The 12,866-nt window shown below is 41.6% G+C and overlaps 1 protein-coding gene across 1 annotated transcript in view; it reads left to right on the forward strand.

The window, feature by feature from the left end:
• Positions 1-12,866, forward strand: part of LOC141754707 (dolichyl-diphosphooligosaccharide--protein glycosyltransferase subunit STT3B) — a 108,024-nt gene that overhangs the window by 21,313 nt on the left and 73,845 nt on the right. The window lies entirely within an intron of this gene.

Raw genomic sequence — 12,866 nt, forward strand, 5'->3', positions numbered from 1 at the left:
CAGGAGAGATAAGTGACCTCAGACTTCGACAATTCTCTTTCAATGTAGCACCGGCAATTTGGCAATTACTGCAGTCATTAGACTTTCATTTACCATGACTGCTTATCTTGACCTTGAAACATACTTTTTCAATGCAAGTGGCAAACTGACAGAGGTACTCTTCTCTCTGTCATTCTCAGTTTCTTATTCGCTGTAGTTTCTTTTATGTGCGTCCTCTGTTCTCTTCCCATGAGCGCACGTCTTTGTAACTTAGCAAGCAAGTCTTGTTCTCAGACTGTGATCTAACTCCCATCTGGTCCTCCCAGCTAGTAGCTACCCAGAGTTTCATTTCAAAGCAGGATGAACTTGTAGAGGCCCTGGATTGCTCTGTCACCTGTCATCCCAGTTGCATCAAAAGTCACATAAACATGGACCCCTGCATCAGTGATGAATGAAGCTGTACTAAACCTCTGTGTATTGTACCAAGCGTTTAGATTATGTTTAGGCTTTAGTGTATTTCTTCCCATCTTTGATTGTATGCTAACCCCCCCACAGTCAGTCAGTGTGCTAGTGAGGTTGTTAAGGAATATTCTTTTTTGATAATGCTCTCACTGTTGCCATCTGGTACATCAATTTATGTGAATTCCAGCGGGACTTGGCTGCCAGAATTCATCTACTTTCCTCTTTATTAGGGGTTTAAGGCTATGCAGCTTTTAAAACAGCGAATAGGACTATTTGATCTCAAGTAGGCCGGACCAGTAACACCATTGCATAATAACCTATGAATACCAACACCTCCAAATGTTTCCCTTTCTTTTAGTGTGAATAAGTACATTCTGAAAACGTTCACAATTAATGAACAATCCATTTACAAAACAGATGATGAACAGCCTGAGATGTCTCGCTGATCTCTCAGCTCAGACTAAGGGTGCATTCACACCAGATCCGGCGCTGCGGCAAAAACGCCAATCCTCCCATTCATTTTGTAGTGTGTTTGGGCTGCATAATTGTTTATTTTCAAGCAAAAATGCCAAACATTACCATTTCCCAGCCTCTCAGTTGTGAAGAATTATTGATTTTTTCTTTGTCTTATGCGACATATGTGGCTTGTCAGACTAATTAAGCAACTGTCACCTTGAGCTCTAGTAAATGTGGAGGGCCATTTTTCACCATTTTCTGACATTTTATTGACTGAACAATTTTTGATTTATCAAGAAAATATTACAATACGCTGTTAGTTGCAGACATACATGTTTTAACCTTTTTATAATAAGCCACTGCAGGCGAAATACATTAGAGCCAAAGAGGAGGTCAATAGCATTTCTTCATTTAAGGCAAAGCTTGTAACTGTGTGCATATTTTTATTTGAGTGGATTTAACAGAATGTCTTCAGGCATGGTCCTTTTTTTTGACGATGTAATACAAATGGCTAAATTTGGCTCTGGTGCACAAGTGTGCATTACGGCGAGGTCAGAGTTTGGGCCAGTGGTTAGCCATTAGCCAGATGTGCTTCCAGAGAGTGGATTCCTCAGAGGGGATGTTCAGGGATGGTTGGTTCATCCCGATTAACATTTTATTCAGGCTGGGACAAGTCCAGCTGAGATGTTAACAAGTTCATTTCATTCAGACTAAGAGTGAATGAGCCTCATCTCCAGAGCGGTTGCTGAAGGCAGAGTGTATAACTATGATTTTACCACTTTACCTATTTATCATGTCATTTCTACGAATGCTAGTAATGTTGGTAAAAGATCTTCATCTTTAAACAAAGATGTCTATCTCCTTGACTTGATATGGGGCTGCTCTGAAACTGGCACAAAGCATGTCTCTTTTAGAGGTGCTGGCTGTTACAGCTTGTGACATTAGTCTTGCTGTCTGCATCAGCATCATTCAGTTGCAGAGGGACGATTCCCCCTTCTGCATTTCTGGGCTGCGGTTCAATCAGGAGTCAGGCTGAGAGAGTTATCTGTCTCTTTCGCCTTCTCCATCAGCCTCTCTTCATCTAACGTGCACACACACACACACACACACACACACACACACACACACACACACACACACAACCTACCTGCAGTTGCTGCTGCTAGAGCTGGCGTAATGTCATTATGGCACTCCCAGCGAAGGTTGGGCCCTATTTGATGGGGCCCGCTAGACAAAAGCAGAATTTGGCTGCGAATGAAGTGCGGCCCCATCTTTCAGGCTCCCCTGTAATAGGGTGCTGGATCTGTTTCCCCCTCTGGCTGGGATTTGAAGATTTGCTACCCAGACAAGCGAGCGAGGAGGAAGCCTCTGCTCTCATTCACCACTCCCGAATCCATCCAGTGTGGCGTTTTCATCCTGGATGAGCTCATTGTTGCCTTTTATGTATTCTCTTTGCCCGGAAGCCCCGTTTTCTACTAAGATGCTATCGCCACGCATTTCACACAGATACATTATCTGCGAGTGCTTGTGCTGCTTGATTTTTATCATCGCTGAAGTTTCAAAGTCGGATTAGGTCGACTGTGTTTTCATTGCGGTGTGAGTGATTGCATTTCTGTTCATGTTTGTAGACACCCTGTTCGTATCATAGCAGTGCTGACCGCGTGCTTAGTGTAGCTTTTATGTGCGTCCTAATGCTGCGTACACACTAAACGAGAATCAAGCCGATTTTGGGCCCAATTCCCTCCTCCTGACAAATGTCAGCAAAGCCCCCGATTTTTTTTTTTGATGGCTCTAAAGATTATCTTTCCAGATATTTCTGTGGCGTGAGGTATGTTAAGAGTGTTTTTTACATCCTGTAAGTCCATCCTGGCCACTCCGATTTCAAATTGTAAATATTAAACATGTTCAGTATTTACGATCTCCTGTTGCGTGTGGGGAACCCGGAGGACAGCCAATGACGCAGTCACGTGGGAAAGAACGATAGCCAATTGGGAACCAAGCTGACTGAAACGGAAGGACAACCACTGCCGTCATGGCGGCCTCGGCTAATGCATGAACTAATGCATGAGCTAATGAAATTGTTTATTCAACATGTCTCCATGACCTCATCCATGCATCCTTGGTGAATTTTCAGTACAAAGTAGTGTAAAAACTGACATCACTAATTCTTCCTGCCCGTCGTCCGCCATTCTGGTTAATTCTAAAGAACGTTTGATTGCGAGATATTTTGCAAGATTTACCTTTTTTGAGTCGGCACTCTTGTTGTCCATGAATGAATCTGTTAGTGTGTGGTGTGCTGTTTTGGCCAAATCGTTGCTCTCCACACACTATAGGAACAGAACTGTTAAATTGATCATAACATGACGTTATGTGTGGGGTCTCTCACCTTTTTAAAATCTGTTTAGATTTGAAAGATCTTTTAGTGTGGGCCAGCGTTAAGTAAGTTGTCATTGTTGACCATGTTTTTCTTGTTTTAGTGTTAGGGAAATTGTAGCAGTTTGACAGAAACAGAAAGGGAACTGTAATTGTACACGGATGAGAACAAGTTTGAAACATGTATCCACATTACAGCAACTTTGAAAGGTGTTTGGTTTACTTTTTTCATTCATGTAACTGGAACCGGTTTCTCACAGTCACAGTTCTTCTCATGCCATGTGACCAAAATAGGTCACACAGCCACTCTTCGAGAGGTGTATAAAATTATTTGTTAACTCGAGACTCCAGTTACTCAGTTTGGACCTTTTTTTTTTTTTTTTAAATGCTCTTGCTGCACTGTCACAGACTCGAACAAAAACTAATCCCCACGCTGAGATGCATTTGGGATGCCTCGGCCTTAGCAATGACTAGCGGCGCTACAGTATTCTCCATTTGGCCACGAGCGATACGTCATCCTCGGCACCGACGCCCTAAAGCATGGAAGCTTCACCGTGTCTGGGGTGACATTTAATTTGAGGAATAACAAAAGGCTCATTCTTTCCTCAACTGGAAATTACCGCAAGCAATTTTGCCCCCACCAAACAAATCAATGTCCTTTTCCTCCAGCGCAATTATGCATGCAGAGGCACAGTTGTGACGGAGTAGCTTTTTCTGTGTTTTACAAAGTCGGGAAGCACCCCCGTGGTGATATCTGTATTCGGCATGGCTGCTCATTAGATTGCGTGGGTCATTAAGGGCTGCTACATCAAACGAGCACTCTTTGGGTTGCATGATCTGAGCTCATGTTGTCTACGCTCCTCTCCTTTGTCTTCTACAAAGGAAACCTGATCTGACAAGACTCACACTGAATATTTGAGGCAGTCTCGTATTTATATATTTAGTCTACATTGCTGCATATAAGCAATTAATATTGTTACTCAAAGTAATATGTGATTTATTTTTAATGCTTAAAATGCGTAACATGCTGTGCATCAGTCCATCCAAGTGAGTGAGTAAAAAAGTTTTTAATTGCTGTTTACACTGACTCACTCACTGAATTACTGGAGACCTTTTGAGGCATCTTTTGTAAGCATGAGCAATGCACGCTGTCACAGTAGTTCACTCAGGTTAAATCAAATTTAAATGGAAGTTAATGTGGGCAAATGGCTCAGTATGCAGGGAGTGTTTTGCAGTCTGTTAACAGAATGGTTCAGTCTCAACACCTCTTCTGTTTCTCCAAACACAATTTAACACTGCATACATATGCCTACGTAGTGTCAGTGTTTGTTTGCAGTGCTATTATTGAAGAGAATGGACCATTCAGCGTCTGAAATATGAGCTTTTACATTGGGATAGGTTACAGAAGGGAAACGGGTACGTTTTGAAACTGCTCAATGTGCTACAGATGACTAAGCTATTTACCTTGCCTAAAGGATTTTTTAATCTGAGAACCGCGGGAGCGCGGGCGATCCCGACCGATTTTACTTTAAGAGGCTGTGACACGTTCAGTTTTAGAGCTAGAATGAAGGAACAGATATCATATGAAACTACAAAAACCATTAGTAACATCATGTCATGCTAGTTTGTCGGCAAGGAGGATAAATAATGCTCCGAAGTTTGGCAAAATTGGGCAAGGAAAAACTGGGGTCCCTTGACCTCTGACGTCGAAATATGTGAATGAAAATGGGTTCTATGGGTACCCGCAAGTCTCCCCTTTACAGACATGCCAGCTTTATGATAATCCCATACAGTTTTGGGCAAAAAACATGCAGTTTTTTTGCATGCAGTACAGCACAATGTTATTTTCGCCCATTCTAAAATGGTGTATTTGCATATTTCTGCATATTGGGGTTACTCAGACTCTTGTGGATCCAATGAGCCCAATTGTATTCATGTGAGATGATGTTAGTCTCCATAGTAGCCATTTCATTGTAATGAGACCATTTTTGTTTTTAAATTTGACCTCTTCTGCATAAAACGACGGGTCTATTGTGGTTCTCAGAGGGTTAAAGAGTGTTTTTTTTCTCGCTTTGGAAGTGTGTTTCCCAGCTTGTTCAGTGAGCCAAGGTGCAACACAAAATGTGGTCATGCTTGCATGTAGAGAAGTGACTAAGACATTGTAGCTAGAAAGCTAATATTTGCACGCACACGTCTGTGGTTCCTCTCTGTATGCCATAGGCGGCTGTCTGGCTGTCAGTCAATGTCACTGTCATACAGACGAAAGAGGACTTGCGGTTATTGTTTTATGGGAAGGCGGTTTAATATAGAAATGCTTTGATTGGCTATATACACAGAAGTTCGTCATAGACACAGATGGATAACAATGCTGGCTGGTATTTGCACAGACCTTTTCTACCTTTTTGTTGCTGATTTTTTTTTTGTCCTTCAAAAAGACAACAGGGCATCCAATATACAGAGCAGACCTATATGGTGTAACAATTCCCCATTGGCTTCACTTTCAGACCTGGAGGTTGCTAACTGGTTGGTACACTTTCTGGATGATAGAAAATCTTCATAGACATAGTTGTGTGTTTAAGAAGACTTCATTGTGTGCATGAAGAACTCACCTGTTAATTTTACAGCGGGACAACACTGAGCCCTGCTTATCAGTAAGGTGTGTTCAAGTCTCAGAGGGCCGACATCTGTTTGCTATCTAAAGAGCAACGTGTCTTTCCCTGGAAAGTTGATTCTGAATTAACCAGCTACTTGCTGCTGTTAAACACTATCCCTTCGTTTACATGCAAATAAAACAGCTCATACCCCAGGCTAGCTAGCTAGTTGGATATCTACAGCAGGAAACACAGACTTCACGTGTCTCTGCTCTCTCTATGCACTGAAGAGGATGTAAGATTTGGGAGTTTATACCTCCTGAAAGACTCCCCTGTGGAGGAATGAAACATTGCTTTGTCACCACTGTAGGACAAGAGAGCAAAAAAAAGAGCGGGAGAGAAGCACTCCCTTCTGTTCTCCTCCATTATCTCATAACCATAGAATATGAAACAGCAGAGGCAGCCATGTGTTAGGAAATAATGATGAAGGGACCACAGTGGTACAGAAGACAGTGTATAATTACTCAGCCCTGGCAGTAAATTTTGACCCCTCAGGATTTCGGGAACCACTGTGGCAAGCCCATTCATGCAGATATGGCAGCTTTGGGGGCAGCAATAACTTGTGTTATGATGTAGGCTCACTGTATTAATGATTGTCGAGTTTGCAGAGAGACGTGGCGGTGTAGAGTGCTCAGTATCTTTTTGAGTGGAGCCTCATTGAGCGCCTTGCGCTGATGCTTTAAGCCAATGAGGCGTAAATGTCTTACCGGCTCTCTTAGTGACTGTACAATTCATTGCCGAACCATTATCCTCAAAGGGCAGAGCAATAACAACTTTTTGTCCAGGGGAATCAATTGTAATGTGGACTGCATAATTGTCCACAGCTGTGTTTTTAACATCTACTTTTATGGTTTCATTTTTTGGCGTTTTAATAGAGCCTTTTCTCCCAGTTGCCCACTTTCCCGCCGCAGGTGGATGTTTGGGTGAAGAGAAGATGATTTTTAAGCTGTAGATGGCGGTGGGCAGCCGCCCTCAGTTTACCCTCACTGCAGGATTTTCAGCCTAGAGCCTCACAGAGGGGAGATTTAGTATAGTGTGTGGCTCCAAAATGTACTGGTCCTTCTAAGCTTTACAGCCTTTGAGTTGTGTAACTTCCTTCACATCCGTAGCAAGATTATTTCGAGGGCTAATCATAAACTGTGTATAAGAAGTGGACGAAGTCACCGTGATGTCACCTGTTGGCTTGTGGACTGCAGTCTTGAAGCCTTGGTTTCGGCATTTTGGCCGTCACCATCTTGGTTTTTGGTAGGGCTGAGCCAAATGCGACCCCCAAATCAATATTCGAATGCTTCGTTTTTTGTTTTTTTATATTAGTATGTAATAATAATGTATGAATCTTTTCTAAAAGCCAGCAGGGGGAGTCGCCCCCTGCTGGCTTTTAGACAGAATGCGAATTTAAGGCACTTCTGCATTGGTTTCACTTCTCAGACCCAGAGGTAGCCCACTGGTGCTGGTTGTGCATACTTGTTTAATGCCTCCTTCATTACACCGTGTCAATAGTTATACTAGAAACTTCAGGGTAAACCCGTGCTGTTCTTTTTCCAAATCACGAAGCATTCACACAAGAGTTCTTATGAGAATACCTTCAATAGAGATCTCACTATGTGATGATTAGGCCTGTAATTATTGCTGCTGTTTGTCCTCGGTGTTTGTGTTTGCGATATCCAATTGATTAGCCGCCCGTTATGACAGCAAAGCTCTTTGTTTGCCAGTAATTACACCCCATCTCTGGGATCCACCGCTGCCTGCTGTTTCTGCCTTGGCTCTCCCAGTGCCTTTCCTATTTTTGGTCGATGGAAACAGTGGGTTTTGATAAAAGAGAAGCCTCTGCCCCAGTGGACTCCTTGGCTAAATGTGGAATTGGCATGCCTTTCATCCATTTCCTTTGATTCACACGCTGCAGTTTGAGATTCAGTGACTCTGTGCTTTTGGGAAACGTCCCATTCCCCCCCCCCCCCCCCTCCCCTCACCTTTTTTAAATGGACTCAAAGTACAAATCCTTAGTTGCTTTTGAATCACTTTCGAAGACGTTTAACACAATTCTAAATCCAGCAGTGTGTGTAGCTGGGCTTATCGGCTCTGCAGCACTTAACAAAGAGTTTAAGGAGGGGAGTCTGTGACCTGGAAGACTGGCTTGGAAAATATGGTGAACGAGACCAGTTTAAGTTCCCTTAACACTAACAGTAGGTGCCCTTAAACAAAATGATTACTTACTGTGTCTGTCAGTCTTTCATGCGCTAGTGTACTTTATATCCTTTGATCAATAAACAGCCAACACAAATGTTCACATTTGCTCCAATCCCATCAAAATGTTTTCTTCGTGTATCCTTATAATCATTTGTGAAACACTGGGGTAATGTAGGTAGTCTAGTTGATACCAATACCAGTTCAATTCCATGATTCTTGATACCCAATTCAATACTGCGGTGAAAAACAAAAACAAAGTAATAAATCCCATGTACTTCAACAAACATACTTTTCAGCTGAAAAGTTCGATGACATCGTCTGCATTTTGCAAATTGTGAGTGTTGTTGTTGCTCCGTGCTGGTAAGCGTTCTTGTTCTTTGGCATTAAACGACAGACTAGAACACTTGTACATGCTGCCCCTGTCGGTTCCAGAAGAACTGCATCCGGTACTTGCGGTACCGTAGAAAAACGAGTACCCTCACATTTTCAGAATCTTAGCACTTGTACTGAAGCATCGGTTCTCGTGACTAATCACTTTCAATAACTTTTGGCATTTGAAACACAACATATAGCCAACAATAAAGCTCCATAAAGCCAGAAGGAGCTGCAGATTCAGATAACTCCCTATAGGTTCATCACTATGAGCGACCCCCCTTTCACAGTGACATATTACTTTCACATTTGATATTTGATACGTTGTCATAAAAACATTACTACCACTTTTAAGAGTTATGGCTTGCCTGACATACTGTTAAAGCATTTGAAGTTCAGGGACTAAAATCATATTTGACTTAATTTCTTTTATTGCCTTTGGGTTTTCGTTGTTTGGTGTGTTTAAATCTAGCAAAGCATGCAGTTTAGCATATTTGATAGTGTTAACGGTGCTGCTAATGGTTATTTTCCTTCTTGAGAGATCTGGATACTGCTTATGCCTGCAGAAATTTTAATTGTATCCATTTTTCATAATAAGTTTAAACCCTAAATTAATTCAACCGTGAAAATCATCAGGTTCCTGAATTTTGAAAGGGCTCAGGCACATGTAAATATTTATTAATGGTAAATTCTCCCCGTCTTATCCCTGCATGTGTAGAACAAGCTTACACAGGTTTAACAGTGAGCTGCTTCTGTTTGGTCTCTCAGCGGTAGGCAGCCACTGTTGACTCTAGTACTAGGACTTGCGGCGTTTCAATGGCTTTTTACCATCAGTCCGTTTTCAGACAGGGTGATTATGGGTTTAATGGCGGTTACAGTGCATACCCCTCAGGTGTATTTCCTCTACATAGCCATTATACAGTAGGTGCTGAAATCTATATTACATTGATCTCATAATGTTGTAGCCACCCAGCGTGTCCACACTGCACTTAGTGACACTCCTCTCAGTGCTTGCTCTTAATCTCCAGTGCTAAGAACCACGCTTCAAATTTTCCATCTGGCGTCCATGTAGTGTGCAGAGACTGTCACTGGAACATCTGTTGCAATTGAAAGCCGCTCATCAGTTGTCAACCCAATAAATTCATCAGACAGGATTCATCAGAGTCTTCCTTTGGAGGAGTCGTGTGCGGATGGATGGCTACATCTCGAGACTGTAGTATTTCTATTAATATTATTACAGCTGTTGTGCTATTATTGTTGCTTTGCAGCTCTGTCTCTCTCTCTCTCTCTCAACCCAACCGATCAAGGCAGATGGCTGCCCACCTAGTTCCCCGTTTTTTGGAGTTGAAAAGTACTGTAATGTGTGCTTGGTTATAGAGATGCACCGTCCACTTTTTTATCAGTTCCGATTCAGATACCTGAATTTGGATATCAGCCGATACCTGTAATTGTAGTTCTCTTTGCATAAAATTTGCATAAAATTTTGCATTAGATTTAAATGTATTCCAATGCAACTTATTTGAACTGTAGGTTAAGCAGGTTTCACATACAAACAGATGTAGGAGTGCAAACTGCTATGGCAACTTCTTTAATGTTTTGAACTTGAACAACTACTAGTAGATTTCTATACATGAGTTCAAAAGCAATACGAAAATTTCAAAGAGGAGTGCGATGGCAAACTGACAACTCCTTCATAAGGTTTTCAAAGTGAATATTTGAAATAAAAGGGCAAGAACTGTGTTAGGAAAATATAATAAATATCTAACATTACCCTTTCAATAAGTTAAAATCAACAATGTGTATGACTGCTTCTTAAATCTGCTTTGTTCCTAAATAGTGTGTGGTGTGACCAGATGTTTTTTATACACACATTCATTTTGATCAAGTAATAAAAGGTGAGGCCAGAAGTATGTTTGTGTCGGACGTTGAATAGAGGAAGTGGTGAGAGGTTGCTATGGTTACCATGCAGTGAGAAATCAGCTGGAATAGTGTTACATATACGAGAAGCTAGATTATTAATACCTGCTAGAAGTAGCCTAAATGTTGAAGGGTTTATTTAATGAATCACCGCGAGTGGATCTCACCATCTGTTTAAAGAGCTGAAAGACCATCACTGTGAAAACAAACAACAGGCTTTGCCGTGTTATTGTGAAAATACAACCGATAGTAACGTGTTGTTTATCATGTTCTTCTCCTGTTTTGGGCTTGGAGAAGCCGCTCGACCTCCATGCTAAAGATGCTAGCGTAGCTAACTAGCTTCTTTGCAGCTGTAACGCGGCCGAAGGGACATTCTCTACCATTATTACATAATTATATGGACTGGTACGTGGATCGGTAACCTCAGTCTGATGTCCGATACGTAAATTACGACATATCGGATACCAAAATTAGATCGGATCAGTCCCATATCTACTTGTCTACATGCTTAAATTAGTTGTTGTGGAGTGATATTTCAGTCGCTCTTTGCAAATAGTAGAATCAACAGCATCCTTTTGCTGCTTCTTGCCTTTTACTGAGGGGAATACAAAGATGACCCAAATATGTTAAGTAAATTAGCAGGAGGATTCATCGCTGTAGGTACGTTTATAATTCCGTTGATGGGGGTAAATCCGGAGTGAATACATTGCTTATGTACCCACTGCTTTGTCCAGATTCCATGTCCTGTCTGGGTTCAGTCGGGGACATTCTTGTGAGAGATGGGGAGTTAAGCTCTGTGGGGAACTCATAGTATTACAGCCCACACTAAGAGGAGCTTAATCTTTTAAAAGACGATCAGTTTGCTTTGAACACTGACAGATTCAGCTGCATTTCTGCAATCATGCCGTGGAATATTAAGCGTGTGATAGGAGCTACTTGAAGACTGATCAAGGTAACATCAGTCAAACCTTCTCTTTGAGCACGGTTGTAGTGTGCATTTTGCACACCATCAAACTTAATAAGGGTGTAAGGGAAGGCCGCCTCATCTTGTTCTACTCATACCCACATTTTACCCAAGAATGCATTCAGCACAGTAATTGCTGCCGTGTTAAAGCAATACTTGTTGGGGTTCAGATTTCTCATCTATCTTCTGTAATTACTAATCAATACTAACCCAGCTCCAGTTGGTTAATTGTGCGCCACATGGCCACCTCGGTGTAGTGTTATTGAACACAGAAAGCACAGTGGCCTAATGGTTTTGTCATTGATGGATTCCCTGCACATCTGACTACAGTTTTCGCAAGTGCTGATAATCTCGACCCCTGCCTATTATGGCTGACCCCCAGTCTCAGCTCATTCTCTTTGTTATTGCAGCCTATTTTTAGTGAGTGCTTTTTAAAACGAATACCTTAGCATTCTCCCTCCGTTCTCTTTTAGATCACCAAAACAATACTTTGCTCCCTGTACAATGAATGAAATGCACCTTCAGTGCCTGACACAATTTTCGTAGAGACAGAAAGGAGGTGGCAGATTCTCAGTAGTGATTTTGTAGTATATGTATTATGTTTTGTCCACCTCCATTTACATATAAGGAAGGGAGAGAGAAAATATGGGCATCAAAAAAGTTGTATTTTTCTATTATACGTTGACAATGTCCCACCAGCTACAGTTGTTTCTTTCATATCTGAATTCACATCTCCCACTGCATTACTGAAGCCAACCTTACACCAAACAACTTTTCAAGCAATGTCACTGTCGCAGACATATCTCCAATGTTGGAATTAAATCACGAGGGTTTTGCTAGAGTTGTGGCGCTCTCCCATGATTTTGATAATTTAGTGTAAGATGGTCATAAAACTCAGTCCATGCTGTCTTAAGTCAATCTGTCAGTTCTGATAAAATCAAAGCTACTGTAACGTGTGCTATTAGCCTAGAAGCTTCAGTCATATAAATCTGGCTTCAGTACTCACTCTTTCTCTTTCTCTCATATACACAAGTGTGTTTGTTGATTTATATGATTGAAGCTAGCAATCTCCAGCTGAAACATACAGTTAGCTTGTAGGTTAATAGCAAACATTCCAGTAGCTAACGTTAGTTTGCAAGTAGCCCCCCGTTCGAGTGGTTTGCTAGCTAGTTAACCATAGCATACTCACTGGGGATTTCAAGGGCTGCAGCAACTTCTTTCTCAACAGTTTTTCTTCCTGTAAATTTCCACCAAGAGCAGGATGTGACATAATCTCAAAACAAATCTAGTTGTAATCTTGTAAATAGTGACCGTGCAATATCCTCAGTCGTTGCAAAATATTTTAGTCTGTGACTAAAAACTCTGTGACTCAAGACACACTGTCTTTAGATGTGAGACGGGTGTCAGACTTCAGTCTTTTAAAAGTCTTTTCAAAGTCTCTTAGTGTATGGTAGGCATACTGTAACAACTCAATTAGATCCATCCTACATTCTGCTTCTGCTGTT

Source organism: Sebastes fasciatus, chromosome 17 (genome assembly GCF_043250625.1).
Source record: "Sebastes fasciatus isolate fSebFas1 chromosome 17, fSebFas1.pri, whole genome shotgun sequence".
NCBI classification, from domain to species: domain Eukaryota; kingdom Metazoa; phylum Chordata; class Actinopteri; order Perciformes; family Sebastidae; genus Sebastes; species Sebastes fasciatus.